At 39.0% G+C, this 12,856-nt stretch overlaps 1 long non-coding RNA gene across 2 annotated transcripts in view; it reads right to left on the bottom strand.

Moving 5' to 3' along the window:
* Positions 1-12,856, bottom strand: part of LOC134738914 (uncharacterized) — a 75,940-nt gene that overhangs the window by 19,988 nt on the left and 43,096 nt on the right. The window contains exon 1 of one of the 2 annotated variants that reach the window (XR_010125194.1): positions 10,997-11,055. The exons of the other annotated variant lie outside the window; for it this stretch is intronic. This is a non-coding gene — a long non-coding RNA (uncharacterized LOC134738914). Of the gene's footprint in view, positions 1-10,996; positions 11,056-12,856 lie in introns of those variants that run through there. 2 annotated transcript variants of the gene reach the window in all.

Here is a 12,856-nt window from a genome sequence, read left to right on the forward strand (position 1 = left end):
GCTGCCCACAGGCCTTTGGGTGGTGTGAGAACACCAGAATCAGGTTACCATCACTGAGTTGCCAAACCACATTCTGATTCTAATGCTGGCCAGCTATGTGCCCTTGGGTCTATGACTCAATATTTCTATGTCTTGGTTTCCTCATCTCTAAAATGAAACTGTGATACCCAAGCCCTAGGACTGTTAAGAAGGTTCATTGAATACAAGTGAAGCTCTTCCTGATGATATCTCAAGCACCTTACCCTATTAGTACACATGAATCTTCCTCATTATTGGAAATGATTGAAGACCAGTTTTATCTTAGAAGGCTGAGTTTTCATATGAAGACTTTTTTATTTTCTGTGGTTTAGTTACCTCTATACAGTGGTCAACAAGAAAGTTGCAAATGGAATCAAGTTCACAAAAATACATTTCATGAATTAAATATTTTCATGAGCTTTGCCAAGGGCAGACAATTAAGCTTTGTGTTGCTCAATTTCTTGGTGCTCATGCATCTGCTCCTTCAAAACAGGTTAGTGCTTTGATCTGATGGGCCAGTGTGGACAACGATGCTGGGCTTGTGCGTGGCCTCTGTACACAGAGCCCCTGAAATGCAAGCCCATGTAGGCCAAAATTTCAGGCTGTACATGTTCAAAGTTTTGCTAAAACTCAGTGTGGCAGACCTTCAGCTTCTACTCTGTAAACCCTAAAGGCCATATAGCAGTTAACTGAATGTTCCAGAATTTCCATGATGTGTTTATGTTCAAAAATTCAGTCTTAAAATTTCTTTTTCACTTGAACTTGACAGCCCCGACCTTGTATTTTGGAGTTGAAAAATGTGAACCAATACACATAATAGCTAATTCCCAGTGGGGATTCTAGACAAAGAAGATAATGTACTAGAGTGAATATTTGTTATCTTTGTAAATATTATCTTTGTAAATAAACAATAGCAACACAAAGATCTATGATGCTGATGACTTCATGAACAGGAAGAACAGAGGAAGAAGGGAAAAGGGATGAAGTCTTCTAGCATTGGACCATCCAGTATTGTAGTCACTAGTCATATGTGGCTGGCAAGCACTTGAAATGTCTCTAGTCTGAACTGAAATCTGCTGTAAGTGTAAAACGCACACCAGATTTCAAAGAAGGAGTTTGAGAAAAATAACAGAAAATGTGTCATTGATAATTTTTGTGGTTTCTTGTTGACATAATATTTTGCCTATATTGGGTTAAATAAATGATGCTACTATAATTGTTGTTCACTTTTCACTTTTTAAATATGGCCACTATAACATTTAAAATTACATATTTGGCCAGGTGTGGTGGTTCACGCCTGTAATCCCAGCACTGTGAGGGCAAGGCGGGAGGATCACTTGAGTTCAGGAGTTCGAGACCAGCCTGGCCAACATGGGGAAACCCCGTCTCTACTAAAAATGCAAACATTAACAGGATGTGCTCACTTGTTCCTGGGAGGCGGAGGTTGCAGTGAGCCAAGATCATGCCACTGCACTATAGCTTAGGGAACTGAGCAAGACTCTGTTTCAAAAATAAATAAATGAATAAATATAAATAAATAAAAGTACATATGTGACTTTCATTATATTTCTATTGGACAGCTTCCTTTAATACACAAAGATAATTTCCTATTTATTGTATGTAAATAGTGTCTTCAGCAGAATGGAAGCAATTTATACTTATTTATTTACATATGCTTGCTAAAATATCAATTTTCCAAAAAGTGTTTCTCACGTAGACCTGAGGTCAACCTAAACCCTGTTTCTGTTCCACACTCACAAATTATGAATTAGTGAATTCTAAATGAAAGCAGGCCCACCACATTTAGCACATGAGATAAAGAGGAAATAATGTGACTCATCTGTAAGCTTAAGTCTGGTTTAGAAAAGCAATGAGAAATGTGACAGTCCCACTGTTTAAATAGACAAAATGAAAAATCATAAGCAAAACAACCTATGTGATTGTATGTTCTCACTCACATGTGGGAGCTAAGCTATGAAAATGCAAAGGTATAAGAATGATACATTGGTGTTTGAGGACCCGTGGGGGAAAGGGCAGGGGGTGGTGATAAAAGACTACACATTGGGTACAGTGTACACTGCTCAGGTGATGAGTGCACCAACATCTAATAAATCACCACTAAAGAACTCAGTAACCAAATGCCACCTGTTTCCCAAAAACCTATTGAAATAAAAAAATCAAAATAAAAAAAAAAGCCTATGTGGATTTAATGTATCATTCAAAGATGCTTCAGATTTTGATAGAGGGATGTGGCAGCTATTTACCATTCTGGTACCTATAAGTACATACAGGTTTTAGGTTTTTTATCCCAAGATGCTTCCTTCATCCCCATGAGATGTTTCACTAGAGAGGAGCCAGTGCAGCTTCCAGTCAGAGCTGGAGAAGCACAGAGACTGTACAGACAGCAGGATACCTTGGATCAGGCCGGATTAAGTTGCCTGCCTCTGTTCTCTGCATCTCCAATCCATTGAGAAACTTCACTGAAGGAAACTCCCTTCCCCTAGTCTGTGACATTCTGAGCGTATTCTGTGAATTTTCTTCATGCCTACACTTCTGTGCAAATGACAGTAACCAAGCAACCTGGCTGTACAGTGTTTGGGGAGAAAAGCACTTGGCTCAATGATGTCTGCAGCCTGCTGCCGATACTGAATTGCTGTGTCCTGAGCCAAGGCTGAGGATGCCTATTACAGTAAGGCCTCTTAGCAAGAGACAGCACACTGAAGACACAGCTCTTTGTCAGAAGCAATGACCAGAGGTAAGACAACAATGTTCCAGGGCACCAAAGCTGGCATATTATTGTACAGCCTTATTATTAAATGCTCAGGAAAGTAATGTAAAATGTTCCAGAAAGCATATATATGATGGCTCTAGGAGTCAGAGGAAGAGATTGGGAAAGGGTGGAGCACAACAGCTTTCAAGCAAAGAAGGCAGGGTGGAGGTAGCTGGCAGTAATATCAGCAATAACACTGACAGTAACCACTGGCCTATTGAGTACTTACTTTGCATCAGATCCTGTAATTGCTTCATGTGTATTGGCTCATGTACTTTTTATAACCATCCTACTGTTCTCTCTATTTTATAGACAGAGAGCTTTGGATGGTTGAGTAAGTTGCCTAGTATCACATAGCCAGGACATAGGTAGGCAGATCTAGGATACAAACGGGAGTCTTTCTGACACCAAAGTCTCTGAAATTTCCACTGTGCCAAGAGGACAGGTCATGAATATATTCTATCGTCTTATTCTTCACCACTTTGAGAAATTTGTGAGCATTGCCCATGTAATTACTATTCATCTACGACTCTAGATAAGTGGTCTCAAATGAGCCCCAGAGAACATTTGGCAATGCCTGGAGACATGTTTTGCCACCACTGGGGTGGCGGGTGCTACTAGCATCAAGTGAGTGGAGGCTAGGGGAGCTGCTATACATTCTATAACACAGAGGTCAGCCCCTCACACAGAAAAGTCTTAGCCAGCGCCAAATGTCAATAGTGCCACATTGAGAAACTGCACCAGAGGAAGGCATGGATATCAATGCAGAACCCTATCTCATCCTGCCCCATCTAGGTCACTCCATAGCTTGGTTGATCATTCATTCATTCAGTGCATATTTATTAAGCACCAACCAAGTGGCCAATGCCATGTTAGGCTCTGTGGACATACATTATTAAAACATCAAATGAAGTGATTCAATATTTGTCAAAAGTATAGTTAAAACCCATATGCCATAGGTCTAAGTAGTGTAGAAAGGAGGACATTTCAGGGAAGTAGTTGATACAAAAATGTTTTGAGAATCCAACATGCTGCTTTACATGTTTTAAGAAAGATAAGAAAGAAGATTAAAGAATGTTTACATATCAGTTAGCGCATCTTTATTTGAAGTTAAATCTATACTTAGTCTGTATCCTGTCAATGCTATGTTTTTGTCTAAGTGAGTTTACTAAAATGTACAAAGAACTTCACTATAACGTTTAGGAATTTGTTTTAATGTATCTACAAAGAATATTGACTTGTAGCCTTCAGACTTAAGTGTCAGTCGTTGAAAATTATATTTGCTGGAGTGTTTGTTGTAGAAAATTACATTTATTCACTTACAATTTAAACAATGGTTGTCATAAGAGGTGAAGTGTGTTCATCTATCTTGTATTAATTAGCCCATTGACTAAGGCTTCCCTAAGCTTGTAATTAACCAAGCCTGTCTGTGAGAACAGTGGTATTAAGCTAGCAACACTTTTGAGAGTCTTCTTTGCATTGATTTATGCAAACAAACATTTAAAAGTAACTTGAAGAGATTAATTTTGTAAGACATCTCACAATCTTCCACAGCACAAGGAATTCAATAGTTAGAAAAAAAAGTGTTTCTAAACTCAAAAGTTAACTGCTTGGCAAAGGAAACAAAAAAAATCAAAGAAATAATCACAATAAGAATTAAAACTACAACTGTCATGGCTATAAAGAAAGAGAGACTCAGAATATAAGGAGTAAACAGAATGGGGAACATGACATGGCCAGTGGTGTGGAGTTGGGGGAGGCTTCTCTGAGGAAGTGGTGTTTGAGCTGAGAACTCACCAAAGTGCAGAAGTTATTCCAGGCAGAGGGAAGAGTATATGCAAAGGCTTGGGGTCAGAGACAGCTTGGTGGATGGTGTGCCCAGTTCTAAGGGAGTGTGGACAAGTGCAGTGTCTGATAGTCAGAAGGGTAGGCAGGGCTTGTACATTGTGGGTCCAGGCAGGCCACATTACTGGGTTTACTTCTTTTTTATATTGACATCAATGTGGAATAACCAAAATGCCAAAATCAAGAGGGCAAAATGAGAATGTTCATTTTGAGAAGCTCACTGGGCAATGAATGGATCATTGCAGGAGCTGAGTAAAGGCAAAAAGACCAACTAGCAGATAATTGTGTCAACCAGTATATAGATAATGATGGTTGGAAATAGGTCAATGACAATGAAAATGGGGAAGAGTAGGTGGATTCAAGAGAAATTTGGGAGGTAAAATCCACAGGGTTTTATATACAATGAATTGGCTATGATGGCACAGGCGAGGGAGATGGAGGTATTAAATACTTTTTATTGGGCTTAAGGGTTTATATCTCATATACTGGGGACAGCAAAAACATGGCTGATGATGTGGCAGAAGTTTCATGAGCACCTGCACTGTCTCCTATGAACAGGAAAAAGGGAAATATCGTTCTATTCCCCTATGGTGGTGTACAGTATTACCAGCTGCCTAATATGGCCTTTAATATAGAGGAAAAGGACCATCAGCTCTGCAACAGGAGGGGAATTCTGGGGCATCTGAATATTTAACTCAAGGAATTCAAGCCCTGCCAAATCTCAATCACAATGCAAACCTTTATACCCCATTTCCTTCTGTGCCAATAATGACATTTGAAACAGGATGGAGAAGTCTACTGAAAAGCAAGATCCCCCTCAGTGAGCACATTGGTCAATCCCTGCTGGGCTGTCTGTTTCAGCTATTAATTTGCATGGGCTGCTTCTGGACTGATTCTGTGATGGATCTGTTGCCAAGATCAGCCACTAAAAGCTTACTTGCATTTCTGCTTTCTGGACATGACATATCATGAGGCCAAGAAAGAGTGGACAGGTACATAAGCTATAGCCTGAAATGGAAGGAGATGAGTCTGTTGCCAACAACCGAGGAGAGTAGTAGGGGTGACTAGAGGGGAGGGGAGGAGTGGAAATCAGGTTTGAAAGAGACAAGGTCTCAACCTGAGCCCAGGCAAAGGACAGCCATTCTCTAAAGTGTGGCACCATGGGTTTCTAGAAGAACTTTGGAGTTTGACCTCGGCTCATATCCCAGCTCTGCAAGAAGTGAGCTTAAGGCAAGTCATTTCACCTCTCTGAACCTTGGTTTCTTTTGGGGAAAAAAAAAATGGAAACCATCATGTCTACTTTGGATGGTGGTGAGAATGAAGTGATGTTGCCACAAGCATTGGGAAGCCTTTGGCTTGGCTCCAGGTCTGTCTGGCAAACACTTGGTTTTAAGGAAGTAAAGGCCACAGACGTAAGCCTACCACCATGCTTTTGCTCACTGCCTTCCTCCCACTATCCCGGACCAAAACCATATGGACCCCTAAATACTCACAGTCTTGAGTTCAATGCATTATCTGAATCAGTCAGTTTCTCCACTGACTGAAGGCAAAATGGCTGAGATAGACATTTGGATGGACCTTCCTGTATAATGTAAACCTATCTCTCTGAATCAGCTGGTGAGGTAATGGGGTGTTAGTCACATGCACACTGAGTTGTTAGGGAATATTAAATGACATCACTCCACTTGTTATTATTTCGTCTGTTAAAATTAGGTTTTTGCCTGAAATTGCTTAGTGACAATACTCCTGGACTTTCTTCAAAAGCTGTAAAGATGGCCTCTCGAATTTAGAAAACGCTGAAATTGTTGGAAAGTTTTACTAAGCTGTTTAGAATTTAAAACAGCAGCTTCCAGCAAAGCAGTTAAAAAATAAACAGCATCTCAGGGTGTTTTCCAGTTCCTTCTTGAAGCAATAACTCAAAATCTTGTCACATTTGGAAAAGGAGACAGATCAAGTGTCTAAACATTCTAAGTGTCTTCAAAGAAAATACTTGTCCCTCTGGAACAGTGAGTCTGGTATTAAACAACATGATTGCTTGATGAGTTTTATCATGGCGTCTTAGACCTGGGAAATACCTTACAAGTCATCTCTCAGTCTTTTTCCCAAGTCAATGAAAATGTCATTTGCTTTATAAAGAATGGATATTTCACAAGTTTCTCTTGTAAATTTTTTAAAGGCTAAATTCATCCATTGCAAGGAAACTCTGGTAGATGTTTCATTCCCATTTTTCACTTTCGTCTGCACCTGTCCTGTCCAGGTATTAGAAGAGAATCACTTTCTCATCTGAGAAGATCCTCCCTTCTTTCTGACATGGTCAGGTTCTATCTTATCTCAAAGCTTATCTTCTTTATAACCTCCTTTGCGAGACTCTTTCCCTACCTTTGGGGAAATCACACTCCTACTTGTACTAAGTAATCTTGCAACAGTGTCTATCCCCTCTCATCATTAGTATGTGTGTCCTTGAATGAGTTTTTCAGTGTAAAGTCATAATCCTTTGAGGTTTCAGGTGGACAATTAGTACCGGCTATTGACACTACAATGCTGGAAGGTACTAAGGAGATTGTTAAAGCATTTTCACTTTACTGCTGAGATAACCAAAGGCCAGAGAGGAGAAGCAATTTATCTATACATACATAGTGACATAACTGGAGCACAAACTAGAACTTCTGACTTTCAGTTCAGCTTTTTTTCAGCTATGATGACATGTCAATAGGTTCGCAATTTGCCCCTGGTTCTTAAGAGACATTCAGTCAATTCTTATTGAGTGAATAGATACTGAATGAGTAAAGAGGAACATTTTCTTAGGAATTTAGTTTTAAGTACAACATGGATGCCATGACAGATGAAAGCACTCACAACTTGGTCATAGATAAATGTTTATGGAAGGCCCCAGTGATGGGATTGAAGGGTCTCATCCTGGAACTGACTGGAGATCGGTCAGGAAGAATCAGGAAGAATCTGATTCTATTTGGATTCCAACTCTTGTTTGCCAGGTCATGTATGTTGTGAATTCGGAAGTCAATTAATTTACTAATTCGGTCAAAGCCAATGATTCTGAAAGAGGTGAAATAGCATTATTGGAGTTGAGGATAAGAAGATATTTTGAATTCTCAGTAGCTCAAACTTGCCAGGGGCTTCCTATTCTGGCCCAGGTACCATCACCTTGGGAAGACTTCCTTGTCAGCTGCCAAAATCTCTCTCCTTCATTGGCCCCTGAGAATCCATCCCTTGCTCCAATAGCCAGAGCTACTAATATCCCCTTACCTCAGTGCACTCAATGGAAGTGATTGGAGACTCTTTCCTCCACTTACATAAACACCTGCTTCAATACCTAGCAGGTATCTACTTCTGCCTACCTAGAGAGAAGTGGATACATTTCTGGATTTGTCAGAATAAATTTAAATGAGGCTGAAGATCCATTCATGGAATCTTGTCCCTCTGGTGATCCTCAAAGCAATTAACAGGGGGGTATAAACAGTACTTGGATCTTTGTGAGCAAAGAGAGATGCTTAGTGTAACTGTAGCTTGAGTACAAATAGTAAAACTGTTTAATTTGTGCTGACACTCTAGAGAAGTCAAGGGTAGAGAGATGACCATTGTGTGAGATAGGAAAAAACAAATCATGTTTCTTACTCTCATACTCAACACACTATACAGAACACTTCTAACATCAAACATGTAAATTTTTACCGACACATTAATTCTCTGGCAGAACACCCACTGGGTGTCCCGAAATTTAATTAAACTCTGACACTATCTACATTGAGTTAGACTCAGATCCCATAGGTTAAGGGATCAGTCCCACAGGACTGCTCCAACCCCGCCACCAACTTCAGATGCCAGTAACAAACTCAGGCCTCAGGAACATCAGGCTGACTAGCTATACAGGAGAGATTTCCACAACTCTCTCCTTGGCTTCCATCATTTGCTAGAGTGGCTCACAGAACTCACGAAAGTGCTTTATTTGCACTCATTGATTTCTTAGAAAAGGTATTACAAAGGATGCAAATAAACACCCAGATGAAGAAAGAATAGGCACTGAACTTCCTCCAGGATATCTCTGTGTTTTCAGCCATACAGAAGCTCTCCTATAGCTTGGGGATTTTTATGTAGGCTTCATCATGTTAGGCATAGTATATTATTAACTAAATATGCAGCTCCACTCCCTTTCTCAGAGGAAGGGAGTGGGGCTGAAAGTTCCAAGCTCATAACGATGGCTTGGTCTTCCTGGTACCCAGTCACTATCCAAGAGCACACCAAGAGATGCCTCAGAACAGAAAAGACTCTTATTACTCAGGAAATGACAAGAGTTTTAGGAGTTCCGTGCTACGAACTGGAGGCAGAGACCAAATATATATTTCTCATTATATTACAATATTACAGACATGTTAATGGATGGATGAATGTGTGGATGGTTTAGACAAATTGTTCTATGAACTAAAGCCTTTCTTGTATCAACACAGAACAACTGACTTGACTTTTCAGTATTATGAGCCTAAACATTTTATTAAGGGCTAGGAAGACAATGAATTTGCTTAACTCAAACTTACTGTCTTTCCTAGACAATTTTTATTCTCTTTTACTTCTAGAAATTATATCCTATCCTCCATGCCCTTATAACACTCTGTAGTTTGCTCAGCTACATTTATCTCTTTATGGTGACTTGCCCATCTGTTTTCATGGGGCTGTGAGCTCCTTGATGGAAGAGACTGTCTTTTTTTTTTTAACTATGTGTTATTATCTTTCACTTTTTATTTTAAAATAATTTCAGACTTATAGAAAAAATTTAAAAGAGTATATGACCTTCACTTAGATTGTCTGCAAATTTTAAAAATGTACTACATTTGTTTACCATTGTATCTTTCTATCTACCTATCACCTATCTACACACACACACACACACAGACACACATACACACTTTATTATGAAATGTTTAAATGAAGGTTGCACACGATACTCCTTTACCTCTAGATGTTTCAGTATGAATTTCCTAAAATCAAGGGCATCTTCTTATGTAATCACAGTTAAATGATCAAAATCAGGAAATTAACATTGATTCAGTACTATTAACTAGTCAATAGAGGCCTTATTCAAAGTTTACTAGTTGTCCCACTAAATCCAAGATTCCAAGTCCAGGATCTTATCCGCACTCACAGGTTGTATTTAGTTGCCATGTCTCTCTAATCCATCATGTCCTTTTGTTACCCTTGAATCTGGAACAGTTCCTCAGCCTTTCTTTGTCTTTTATAAACTTGGCACATTTGAAAAGGAGAGACCGGGTATTTAGTAGAATGTCTCTTAATTTGGATTTGTCTGAGGTTTCCTCATAATTATATTCAGACCATGCAACCTTGGCAGAAAAACCACAGAAGTCATGCTGTATCCTTCTCGGTGCATCATATCGTGAGGCACATGATGTTGATTTGTCCTATTTTTTTGTGATGTTAACTATAATTGCTTCATTAAAAGAGTGTCTGCCAGGCTTCTCCACTGTGAAGTTACTATTTTTCTCTTTGTAATTAATTAGTATCTTGTGGGGAAATACTTTGAGACTATCAAATATCTTGTTTCTCATAGTACTTTCACCTACTAATTTTAGCATCCATTGATGATCCTTGCCTGAAACAATTATTCCTCTTGTGGTTGCCAAGGGGTGATTTTCTAATTTCATCTTTCATTCTATATTTATTAGTTGGAATTCTGACATGTCTTTTCCATCTGTGTCCTCATTGCTTAGGTCAGTCTGGTCCAAAGAAGGTATTATTTTGTGTGAGTTGTTCTAGTTAGTTGCTTAGTGTTATTATAAAAATATTACAAGCAAGATCATTGTTTTAAAGAAGAAAGTATGCAAACATGGTAAATTGTGCTATTCAATAAACTTTATATGAATTGTAATTTAAATAGGTCTTTTAAAAATTAGCATAGACAAAGGCACTTTGTAAAAATCATCAGAATACATAAACTGTGGTCCAAAACCCCTTACATAAATGAGACAAATCTCCAGGATAAAGCCTTCCATCCTCTCTCAAGTGAGTGGGTCTCAGCTGTCTCAGACATAGAGGACTGAGTCATACCTGAGACTATCCTTTGCTTCTGGGTCAGCAAGTTACCCAGAAGAAACTTAACATTGTGATGACACACTTGAGAAAGACTGGACAATTTTCATAGACAGCTTCTTCTTACTCTCTCTGTTCTTCAAATTTTAGTTTTTGTTTCTCCATAACCCAAAAACAATGGGGCAAACTTATTTGCTACTCCTAGTATTCTTTGAATTTCAGGATATGGATATATTGTTACATTTCTATATACATGGTAGGACCACAAAAAGGGTTAAATAAAAGCATTACATAGATACTACTTACTCCTCAGGGTCCTACAGACATCTTCTCCCCTATCCTGTTTCTTCTTTCTCAGACTCCTTGTGCAGCGTTTCTTTGTCCTAAACTTGACCTTAGCTGCTGACCAGTTTCTCCTATGACTCAGCCAAAATACTGCCCAAGCCTTTACCTTCAGTCCTCTGGGGTTTTGCATCTGGGCAAGTGGCTCTCTTTTCTGGGCAAGCTCTGATCTTTCTTCCTGGAACCCTCTACTGCCACATCTGTCAGTTTGAGGTCTCTGACCCCATCTGGCTTTCTTCCTGGGCCACTGGCCCTCTCCCAAGGACAGCCAGAACTCCCAAGTTAATTATCTAGAGTCATATTGCTTCCCTGTCCATCCTGACTTAAAAGGGGGAAAAAATCCTTCTTCCTTTTGGTTCTCCAGAATAATTTAGAACTTTTCAAAAAGAATTACAACTATAAACAAGGATAAAACAGAGACAAAAAGGTTAAATAGGTAAATAGTTTTTAAAGACCCCAAAGTTCATATCAAATTTAGTTTTAAATACAGATTATATTAAGTGGCCTAAGTTAGACTACTAGGACCCACAGTACTGATCACTACACCATCCATTAATTTTATCTTTTAGGGAAAGCCCTTGGTGAGGTGACATCTGTTTTTAGTTTTAACTATTTCTTGGTCCCAGCTTATGGAAAAGGAACCAAGGTATAGTTCCACAATCTCATGAAACTCCCAACTCAATGAGGATCAAGTCTATGGCTGTGGTATTCACACACAAATCTTCTGAGGCTCATATAAAGTCTGGAGTAGAGTAGGTAATCCAATGATCATGCACTTAAATTTTCTCAAAACAGTCTCCCACAAAACTTTAGCAAATTCCTGAATTTCCAGTATTTAGGCACCAGAACTATATCTTCCAAACTGCAGAATTAGAAAACAAAGTCATGTGCAAAGGAACAACTCTCAATTGGAATTAAAAACATAATTGTTACGGCAACATTGGTCCACATTAGCTAGGGTAAAAAGCCCGGTATCTAACCAGTATGTTCCTTGCTACATTTAGGAAGGACACAGGGAAGGTTATAGCTTATTGTGCATAAAATCTGCAGACCCAAGATCACCAAGAATTGAGTGAAGACAAGTGGAAATATGGAAGCAGGGGTAATATGGTGAATAGTTGTCTTGGGTAAGCTTGTCAATGATCACATCATTTTCCCTAAAAGAAATCAAGCCTTTAATTACTTTCTAATTTTCATATAAAATTTGTTTTTCTCTTATTTTCACATACAAATGTGGAGTCTTGGATTAGACTTACTAACACTGAGACTTCAGGAGAGAGGTTCAGTAGCTGAAGTTTCCTTATCTATAAAATGGGCACATTTCTTATCGTGTAATGCTGTTATGAAGATTAAGTGAAAGAGAAAATATCTTGCATGAAACCAGCCTAACCCTTTGAAGAACATGTTACTATTTTACTATTTCTTAACTTTGTCCTTCTGTCTGGTGGTAGGCATAATTTTAATAATAGCCACCAAGTTTCCATAAACTAATATCCAGAATCTATGAACTATCACCTCCATGATTATCTTACATTTTAATGCACAGTTAACTTTAACATAGAAAGATTATCTGCCTAATCTAGTTTCACGAGCCCCTTTCAAAACAGGATTTTCTCCACCTGGTAACAGAAGAGGATTGCAGAGGGTGTCAGAGAGACTTTCATCATAAGAATTTGATGGTAGCTTTGAAGATGGAGGGGCATGATGAGACATGAGAAGCTGAGTGGTCCCCATCTGACAGCCAGTGAGGAAACAGGAACCTCAGTCCTATAGCAATGAAGAAATGGATTCTTTCAACAGTCTGAATGAGCTTGGATGTAGGTT

Source organism: Pongo pygmaeus, chromosome 21, assembly GCF_028885625.2.
Source record: "Pongo pygmaeus isolate AG05252 chromosome 21, NHGRI_mPonPyg2-v2.0_pri, whole genome shotgun sequence".
NCBI lineage: Eukaryota > Metazoa > Chordata > Mammalia > Primates > Hominidae > Pongo > Pongo pygmaeus.